The sequence below is a fragment of the Parambassis ranga genome, chromosome 20 (assembly GCF_900634625.1).
Source record: "Parambassis ranga chromosome 20, fParRan2.1, whole genome shotgun sequence".
NCBI classification, from domain to species: domain Eukaryota; kingdom Metazoa; phylum Chordata; class Actinopteri; family Ambassidae; genus Parambassis; species Parambassis ranga.
In genome coordinates, this window is record NC_041040.1 from 2,796,310 (window position 1) to 2,806,962 (window position 10,653).

Sequence of the window (10,653 nt, forward strand, 5' to 3'; positions counted from 1 at the left end):
CCTGAGTGTGAGTTGGTGAGATACGCACACTGTTGCTTCCAACATGGATCCATGTCGGAGCGGGAGCTTCCCGAGCGAGCCGAGTGTCGTCGGCGGTAATTTATCCACGCACGTTTGAAATTGAAACATTTAAACAGAGAACAGTAATGTCGTCAAATGCCATTTGTGTCATGGCAACCGGCAGGAAGATAAAATGTCATCTTGTCTGAGAATGAATATTTCTGCGGGGTCAGAGAACCCATTTATTAAAACCACGGCGCGGCGCCCCTCTGTGCTAAAGAGACAGTATTCCCTGTCATGTTTCACAGTGACCCCCCCAGCTTGACATTTTGATTTCTCTCATTTTGTCCTTTCCAGTTTTCTCTCGGAGTGACAGCACGCACGCACGCCGTAAAAGCCTCCCAAACTAAAAGGCAACACAAAATGAATGTCAGAAGTGTCAGGATGCCAACATGGCCGCGGGTGACATGTGGGATTGGCAGATGTGCCGGGCATCCCCGGACGAACATGTTGCTACTGAAGCTCTCACTCCCACAATGCTTAGCTACGTCGTTTTTTTATTCTACTGAATGGGACTCGTTGAAGCTGGGACAAAGGAAAGAGGGAAAATATCAGCTCCGAAATGCTCTTTTCAAAGCACATTTCTCCATGTCGACATGCATTTGAGTGATCCATCATTTGCTGACAACAGCTGTAGGAAGAATGTCAATGTGATGTTATGTAAATGTATTCAGTAGAATATCACAAACATTCATGGATTGCGCTGCCTGGCAGAATGTGAATTTTATATGCTTTGCCACTGTGCTGAATAACTAATGATGTGGGACTGACCTGTTCGCTTGAATGACTCCTATGAAAGAAAAAAAAAATAGAAAAATAGATTTCCTCCGAGCGGCAGCAGGCATTCCCAATTTATTTGATCCAAACCATAAGTTACTGTCAAAGAAAACTCATTCGCTTTGACACAGAATGCAAAGAGACTTTCAAACCACTTCTGACTGATGTGTGCTTTGTGGAGGGTCGACACAATTCAGCACTGTGCTGTCCTCACCTGCCCTCACCAGGAAGGGAGTGTGATATTTGCAGGCCTTGGAGGGTGGGGGGCTAGGTAGAGAACTGGTTCTCATGTTCTCTACATAGCCTAACCAACTAGTTTTAGAAAACAGAGGCCAAAATATCTCCCTATGGGTGCTGCCATGCTGGAAAGAGTCCAGTAGAGGCCAAGAGGTAAAGCCACACCCTGGGGGGACATTACTCCCCCCGTTTTCATCCAACAATAATAAGGACGTACGAATGTCCATGGGTCCATGTCCCAACCAGAAACATGTAGGAGGCAGGGTTTATGACCTATACTGCAGCCAGCCACCAGGGGGCGACCCAGATGTTGTGGCCTCTTGGCCATTTTTGGGAGCTGTTATGGCATCCATCTTCATACAGTGTCTAGGTGGTGGGACATGGGATCACGAACCTCCTGATTTACACAGAATTGGTCACATTGTGACCAATCAGACCTGGAGCCAGTAAACATCCATGAAAAGGAACTTAACCATTAAATCCTCATGGCACCATTACCCCGTGGAGACAAAAACCAGAAGGTGGTGGGTCTTGGTTGCTATGGGCATATTTAAAAAATGGATAACAATAGGGCAAAATAAGAAAAATTTAAAGAGATTTTAAAAATGTTCTATGCTCCTCCTGCTTTCTTATTCATCTGGATAGAAACGTATATAAATATAATGCTGTATGGTTTAACAGACCTCCTGTGATAAAAGAGAGTTTTAGAAAAACAACAACAAGGAGCTGCCTGTACTCCTCAGTACCCAGAGGCCCTGCATGCACCGCCTCCACAGCCCAGTGGCCAGTGGATAGACTAACGTCCCCACTGACAGCCACTCTCTGTGAAGACAACTGAAGAATGATGTCTCCAATCGAGCACCAAATTGGAAACAGAGCAGGGGAGAATATTGAAGCTATTGCCTGGATAGCGACACATTGATTCAGTACAGTGTGGAGGCAGAAGAGACAGCTCTCTCTGAATCGCTGTTCCCGTGAGGAGACGTCTGTGCAGTCACATTGGAAATCTATACATGTTTATAATCACATGTGGATCGTGAGGCAGCTTTAATATTGGAGCTGGGATGTGGTGGCTGTGTGCAGACATGTATGTCCATGTGATGTCCAGCTGGACAGGGTCGCACAACTGCACTCACACACACACTCTCCTACATTTTAGCATCTTTCAGCTCCTAGTTTTGGTTTATTCTCACTACCTACTGCACAACAACCAACTAACACACCGAGAGACAGAGACTCTCAACCGCGAGCAATACTGGATCAGCTGGATCAGGCCACACTGGCACAGCAGAGCCAAGTGGCCCTAAACACAACAATTAATAAAAGAAAGTAGAGACCCAGCTAAGGCAAACCAGAGAATAGAACAAAGAGGAGGAGAAGTAAAAATGAAAATGAAATGAGGGCTTTATTAGCTGCAGATAACCCAGAGGAGCCAGCTGGTTATTTGCCTCAGGCACTGGTGGAAACCAAAAACAATTCAATTGTATTTGTCAAAAAAACAAGCTAAATGTAAATATAAATCAATAATAATCAACTGAAAAGCACATTTTTGGCCCATAAATGTCACCACCGCATACGAGAGGATTTACACTTTGCATGGCCCCCACGTGACCCAGTGATGGCGTCCATGTCGGTTAGCCATTAGCATTTAACAGCGGTGCATTGGTAAGGACACATGTTATCCTGACCATTGACAGAGTGACATATAGATCGATAGATACTTAACTGATCCACAGGGGGATCTGTGGCTGGTCCTATGTAGGGTAAGATCCATATCCATAGGTCCCTGGTTTTTTACTGTAAAAAAATCATCGCTACATCCATTAGTTGAAGGTTTCAAACACATCCCAACAAACATTTGACATGCACCATATAGATACGACTGCAGGGTTCATGATAAGCAATCAGAGCCTGCATTACTGTACTCAAAGTGACGCTCAGAACGCATTACATGGGATAATAAGCACATAATGATTATCACTACAATAAAATATCATAAACACAACGTGCAGAAGGATGCTGTTCAGTTAATGACGGCGTATTAAATAGAATGCGACGGTCTGATGTCGCTGCTGATGTTCTCCCTGATGTGTGATGAAAGTTGATGTTTGCTTCTAATGTTGTTATAATCTGCTGCTGCACTTACACTGCGTCTTTCCAATAAAAAGTCATATTCAGAGGAAGATCTTCGTGTCCTGCAGCCTCGTTGTGTCGTTCATTAGCGACTGCTGAAAGTGCTACGATGCTATGCACCATAACACAATCACAGAGGAGGCTGTCTGTTGATCACTTCTGCACATCTTCATGATTCCTTTACAGATTTTTAGAAGCTTGTGGAATGTTTGATGCCCCTACACTCCTACCTGACCCTGCAGCCCTGATACAGTTCGGAGAATGGGGGGATGGATCTCGGCGCTCATAGACTTTTCTTGAGGTGTGGCGCAATGAGTGTGAGATTTGATAACAAAAAATCAAAGCAGAATAAAAAGTTTGTTCGGATATAAACTGCGTGATCGGAGCTTACATTTATCTGAAGCCCTCGCCTCCACTTTCAGCACTTGTTTTCGCTGTTTGCTGATGAATGTGCGTCAGTGTTGAACATGTGCTTGCTGGTGTCTGTGCAGAGAGCTGCTGCATTTCATATTCCTGCAGTCTCTTTTTTTTTATTAGGTTGTTTACCAGCGGAGCAGAATACCAAGCAGTCAGGGGAAGTGAATGAAAAGTGAGGGAGGGTGAGTTGGGGTTGCGGGGTGTTCGAATTGAGAGCCATTTTTCAAAATTTGATCCAATTTCCGTAATTCTCGAGCCTCCTGTTTTCAAAGGTCCCTCCACACTCCTTTCCAGTGTGTGACAGGCAGAGGAGCCCGAGCGCCGAGGCTTATGGAGTAATATAATCACCCACCCGCCCACCTACCGCCCACCCCACCCCAACTGCTACCCACACACGTTGATGTGGGGCCCATTCGCACAATATTGGCACAGCTGCAGCACCCAGGGTGCCTTATGATTATGAAGATGAGGGGAAACAAAGAGCTGCAAGCTGTCTGCTGTCTCCGGGGGCCCATCATCACTTCTTCCTCCCTGATCTGCACGTGAATCTCAAAGATTTCACCTGGAGCATGATGCCTCTTTCTCCAGCTTTAGTTTGTCTTCACGTTCTTCAGGATCACTGGAAACGCAGCATCGCTTGAAGCATGTTTTTTTTTAAACTTCACCATCGATGTCTGCTTCTTGTTTCTACACAGACAGAAACTGTAGACAGTCAGACTTTTTCAAAACGTTCCTGATGGTACTTGAATGCATCATATGAGATGCACAATTTCATTAGAAATTACACCCACATTTTTTAGCATGTTTCAATTATACCATTACTGAATGTAAAATATACAAAAAAATCACAATATTACTTCACATAAACTCAAATCTGTTTGTATGAGTTATGAAGTGAAAGCTGGTTTGTAGAAGCAAACATCTACATCATGTGGAGCTCCCATTTATATATTAAAGGTAGGGTAGGAGATTTTGAAAACTCAGTGAGAGTCAGCCAGATTTTGAGAGTAAACACACGCCCCGTTCTCTCGGAGCTCACCCTGAAGTCACGCCTCCCAACCAGTCTGTGACTTCGGCCATCATGCACGTACCTCTCTGGTGCACGCAGAGCGGGAAGAGAGTGACGACCAGCCAACTATACGCACAGGGTCCACCAGAGGATTGGCTGATGTTTTTAGTGTTTTATAGCTTCCACAGATGATTCATATTCTTTGTTTTAAAGCGAAACTGCCGAACTAATCGGTTGCTATCGGATTGTAAAGAGAAGTTACACTAATTTAACAAAAAGTGCATCAGAATGAACTCTCCTACCCGACCTTTAATGTTCAATTTATGCAAAAGCAGTAATAAAAGTAATTAAATTTTCATTCAAAACAAACAGATTTCTGTCCCTATACAAACGGAACCATGACTCCATCACACAGACAGGTGAGCTCCAGGTGTGCTAAACACTGAGGAACCTGCTGAGGCTCCCTGGGTCTCCGGTTATAACCTCTGGGGCCGAGCTTCCGTAGTCGGCGTTAACCAGTGAAGCCTGCTGACAGCGTGCAGACAAGCTCTGCCTCACCAAGGCCCAGGATATGATGTAACTGGCCCAGCACCCTGCGGGTTGACAGCTTCTCTCCACACAAGATGATCTTATGTAAGGAATTACAAGCAGAGTCAAGGACAGTGTGACTAGTCGCACCTTACAGAAGCTCTATACTGTGATGTGGAGAATGTATGGAGGTCAGAACAGGTTTTTGTCTCTGGTATGTGTTTGATCCATGTTACGCTTGCAGCTGAAGCTCAGACCTCACCCGGCAACCAGACATTCTATTTTCTGATTGGCCGATCAGTCGCTAACGCCATTTCTCCGCCTGAGAAATGCCATGTGTGGTGTGTGAACGTGTGAACTTGTTGAAAGTCGTGTGTCTCACTTGTAGCCGTGTGCTACATTCTGTCTAAATTAGTATAGACTGCTGATGAAACAGCTGGTGTACAGTCAGCTCATGCAGCCAATGACAGAAGGAAGACAGGAAGTAAAACAGCCTGACACACGGGCAAAGATATCTGCACAAAGATAAAGTGAATATACAAGAAGTGACAACATAACACAGGGAATATAGGAAATAAGACACTATGATTATGACACTATGAAACTATGACAAAGACTCTTGGTGAAGACCAGATTTTAAAATGACCTTTCATGACCACACTGACATCTGACAGTCTCTACTAACGAGCTGAAACAATCAGTGTTTAAATATGACCGCCTTCCTACGGTGCTGCTGGCGCGTGTCTAATGTCGCTGAGCTCTGTGACCTCTGACCCCCGCGTGTCTGCGGCAGCCGGCGCTCGTCCTGCTCACTGGAAGCAGAGTGCTGCATTGTGAGTCTTCTGACTGAGGTGGAGGCAGAGCAGCAGGGCCTGCAGTGAAGCCATTAAGCAGTGGCGGAGGCTAGATGGGTTCAGTGACCTTCATAAGCTTCACTCAACACTGCAATCACAGCAAGTCCTGCGCTAAAATAACCAGTCGAGCCCGCACTTTAAATGGGAATGATAAGTATTCATGTCTGACTGTAATGCAGCAGAAATCCTGCAGTATAACCCCGATTTTAACAAATAAGCTGTTTGAATATGTTAGCATTACCGCCGAGGACGTTCACAGCAGTGGCACTGCGGCAGCAATGTAACTGAAGGCAGGTCTGCTGGGTAACGGTAACGCAACATTTCTGCTCACAGACCCACTTTTTAGCACCACTTTCTGTTGTATGTACTGTTCTATTGTGGTAGCTCTCCTTCCTCATGTCATTTTATGTTGAAATGTCAGTTCTCTTGTGTTTCATGGTTCTCTTCCTGTTTTGTAGGCCCCTTTTTTGGCATCCCTCAACCTATTTTTGTCAATTCACCTAGAGGTCGCACATGAGCTAGTCCTCTAAATAGTATATATGTATAAATCTCTGTTGGGGTTCTGCTGCTCCTCGCTGGCTGCGTCAAAATGTTGGATATTCTTCATTGTCAATAGCGCCCCCTATTGAGCAGGAGGTTCAGAGAGTGGGACTTCTCTCTGCAGAGACATCCTGGTGGTGGTTATGTGGTTTACCAAAATGGAAGACCTGAAGGCGAAGGCGAAGCTCTCGATTTACTGGTCAATCTACGTTCCTACCCTCACCTATGGTCATGAGCTCTGGGTAATGACAGAAAGAATGAGATCGCGAATACAAGCGGCCAAAATGAGTTACCTTCGAAGGGTGGCTGGTGTCGTGACCTTCCCTGGTCACCACGGATTGTCAGATTCCGTCTCCTGTATTCAGAACATTGAGTGAAAGAAAATACCCTGGGTTTTGTAGTTTCACCTTTTGCAAAAGGGAGAACACCTAGTGAACACAGGCCTTTCAGTCTGCTTCACTCCCGTCCATAAGTGTTCTGCCCCTCCCCTGGACACAGGCTTGTTTTATTGAAAGTTGAGGTACATTTGCATAATAGATAAACAGTTCTTCAAGACCCTCGTAGGTATTCCCATATTGGGACATGTTGCCCCTTTATCTCCACCTACTAATTATCATAATTGGTCTAACATATTTATGACTATGAAATACTTTGCCCCTTCTATGTTGGATGAATTATGTTACATCCGTACCTCCTAGTGCTTCGGCCTTCACCGCATCAGAGAGTTCCTCCCTAACTCTCTATAAGAGTTATAGATGTGTTTTTCTCTAAGTGTAAGCTTATATAATCAAATACATACATGGTCTGTATCATGTCATTGCGTAAATAACCTTGTATACTTCACAATTGGCGCTCTTAGAGATAGGGTAGAGCCGCTGCTCCTCCACATCTAGAGGAGTCAGCTGAGGTGGCTCGGGCATCTGGTTCAGATGCCTCCTGGACGCCTCCCTGGGGAGGTGCACTTGGAGGAGACCCCCGGGGAAGACCCAGGACGCGGTGGAGAGACTATGTCTCGTGGCTGGCCTGGGAATGCCTCAGGATGTGTCTGGTGAGAGGGAGGTCTGGGTGTCCCTGCTTAGACTGCTTACCCGGCCGCGGATGAGCGGTAGAAAATGGATGGATGGATGTATGACTACCAAAATAAAACAGGAAACAGAAACTCTGAGCCAGGTTGGTGAGCTGGACTCACCTTATCCCACTCAAATCAGATCATTTCTACTTCCTGCTTCCACTGACAGCTTGTGATTCGTTTTTATTGCGTTGCTTTAAAGTACATCTTGAGAAAGAAAGTATTGGACAATGTTTTTGTATCTTAGCAACAACGAAGGCTCTGAGTAAGATTTATTAGGTGATTGTGGAGATCAGTACAGACCCAAACATCCTTGTACCTTGCTCTTACCTGGAGGTCTCTAGGTATTGACTCAGCCTCTAGTGGCCAATGAAGGAACTGCAGTTTTTCAACCATTCATGTTGGTGCCACCTGGAAGAATAATCATGTTAATCCTGCTGTGTGAGCTCTGTGGGATCAGAGCGGTGGTGGGTTGTTGGTTTGAATTCTGAGGCGCAAACATCATTCTCTTCTTTTTCGGTAAGCTGATGAAACAATCCCACCTTGAGGTCTAGAGCTCTCAGAGTCTCCATCTGCACGCATGATATATTCAAAACAGCCACTGAAGGGCCCTCCAGATGAAATAGTTTTACCAGGCGCTTATTCAGAAGTGAACTTTAGATCCTCACATATTACAAAATACTCTGATTTGCATAGAGTTCACGGTGAGGAGGTTGCTGCCGCTGCACATAAATAACAACAAAAAAAGTTATCATGGCTCCACCAGACAATATGTTATAATACAGAGATATTCTGTGCTGGTGATTGTATCCATACTACTGCAGGTAAATGATTTTAACCTTTGATCCACTCTCTGTCTTGGAGCAGTGTGTCTCTGTGTCCTGTATTATTTAATTTACATGTAACCGTGACAAAAAGTAGACCCGGCTGTACAGTCAGATGCCTCCGTAATTCAATTAGATCACGCCACATTCTCCACCGAATCCTCCGAGAACCTTGATTCTTTCTCCTCTGGCCCGACAGCCACGCAGCATTAATAACCATTAAGGCTTATTTCCATGTGCTTTCTGTGCAGGTGCATCCACATGTCAATTGAAAAACCCATCAGTGCGACTGCAAATTGGAGGTTTGAATTCCTCAATGTACAGAGTGCCATACGTTAATGAGAGGTGAAGGGTAAAATTGAATAATGCCAAAAAGAACTCCAGTGGCATCAGAGGGAGGGAGGGGGGAGGAGGAGGGAGGGAGGAGGAGGGGGAGGAGGGGGAGGAGGAGGGAGGGAGGAGGGGGAGGAAGAGGATGCTTTCATGCATAAACATTTCTCAGCTCATCCCGAGCACCCTCAGTACAATTGGCTCCCTCTCTTTAAATGTAATGTATTCTAATGGAGAACACACTGTAGGAGTGATGGCTGCACGCACAGCTGAAGTGATGTTTGTGCTTTTGTTTTTTTCACACAGAAAATTAAGGATATATGAACAATCTGTTAAGAAGCCGGCAAGCTTTCTGAAATGCAATTTGCATCTCTAGCCGAGGGTGTTTTTTTTTTTTGTTTTTTTCCGTTACTGTGCCTGGTGCTTCATCTGAATCTGAAGGAAGCACATTTAAATCCCAGCACTGCGATGTGAAGCACTCTCGTGGCAAGGTGCCACTAGCGCTGTTTGTGTTCCTCTCGCTATAGTGCCATTAAGCACTCTTAGCAAAACAAATCTTTTCATGTACTCGCAAACGCTCTCACTTCCATTTACAGACGCCCAAGGCTAACGCTCAACACCTGAAGCCCATTACTCCGGCTCGGGTGTGAGTTCTACACTAAGCACTGCCTTGAAACTCATTGTTTCCGCATTAACTCTTTGTGTCGGATCGGTTTATAGTGATGTCTGAAGTGTGATGCACAGTGGGTCTGCTCAGCCCGCTTCTTCACCTGTTGTAAAGATCAACCACTCACAGGGTCTTTGTGGGCTTTCAGCAGGCTGCACTGCGGGAGTGTGCGTCCATCTCTGAGTGGGTTAACTCTCACCCTGTCCCAGGCTCGTGTGTTGCATCAGTCTCTCCGTCTTCCTGTCTGTGAAGGTGAAGGGCAGCGACGTTTGGACAGCAATTTTTTTTTCAGCTACATGTTCTGAGCTTAAAACTAGAGAAAACTGAAAAACAACACAATAAACTGAGAGGTCAGTTGTCAGTGCACAAGATCTTATATATTCAATAAAGTTTGATTTTAGGCTGCTGAACGGTGACAAATACATTTCATGAATGGTCAGAAATATATTTCTGCTGCATCCGCATAGATGCAATAAAGTGCACAGACAAAACAAAGACGTGTTAGCAGCAGGAAAGTCATGTGAAATATAGTGAGTCAAAGTTAATGTCAGTTTTATTTATCCTGTCAAACCCGATCTGCACGCAGGCGTGACCATCCACACAAAACATGTTCATCATTATAAATTCTGCTGCAGCGTGGCCAAGTTTTGTAGTCCCATGAAAGAGGACAAGCTACTGAATTGAATAATACAAAATAATCTAAACGACTACAATACCCAGCTGCTGTAAAATCCCCCTTGTGAAGACTTGGCGCTTTATTCAAATTCTATCAAATTTGTAGCCAAGGAATAGCTGAATCATAGTGTACGTAGAATCATTGTTAGCATAGTGCTGTCAAAAAGGCCTTTAGTTCATTCTAATTTACTCAGGCATACTAATAGACACAATATTTTCAACACTGCGGTCCCTAGATGACAGACTCTACACCCCGAGAACATGCATATGCACATTACTGCTGTGCTGCATTTCTTCATTTTGTTTGGGAATGTCTTTTTTAGGCATTTTTCTCCCTTAGTATGGCTAGGGTTTAAAGGGTTAAATAGCACAATATAGCTGACCTACATGGTAAATAACAAGCGCAGCATACACATACTATTGAAGACATACATAGAACAGCTGGTTAGCTGACCGAGTGGCTCTGTCAGATATCAGATTTCACACAGTATTTAAGGCCGTACAGTAAATTTGCTGCGTCTTTGCTGGTACGT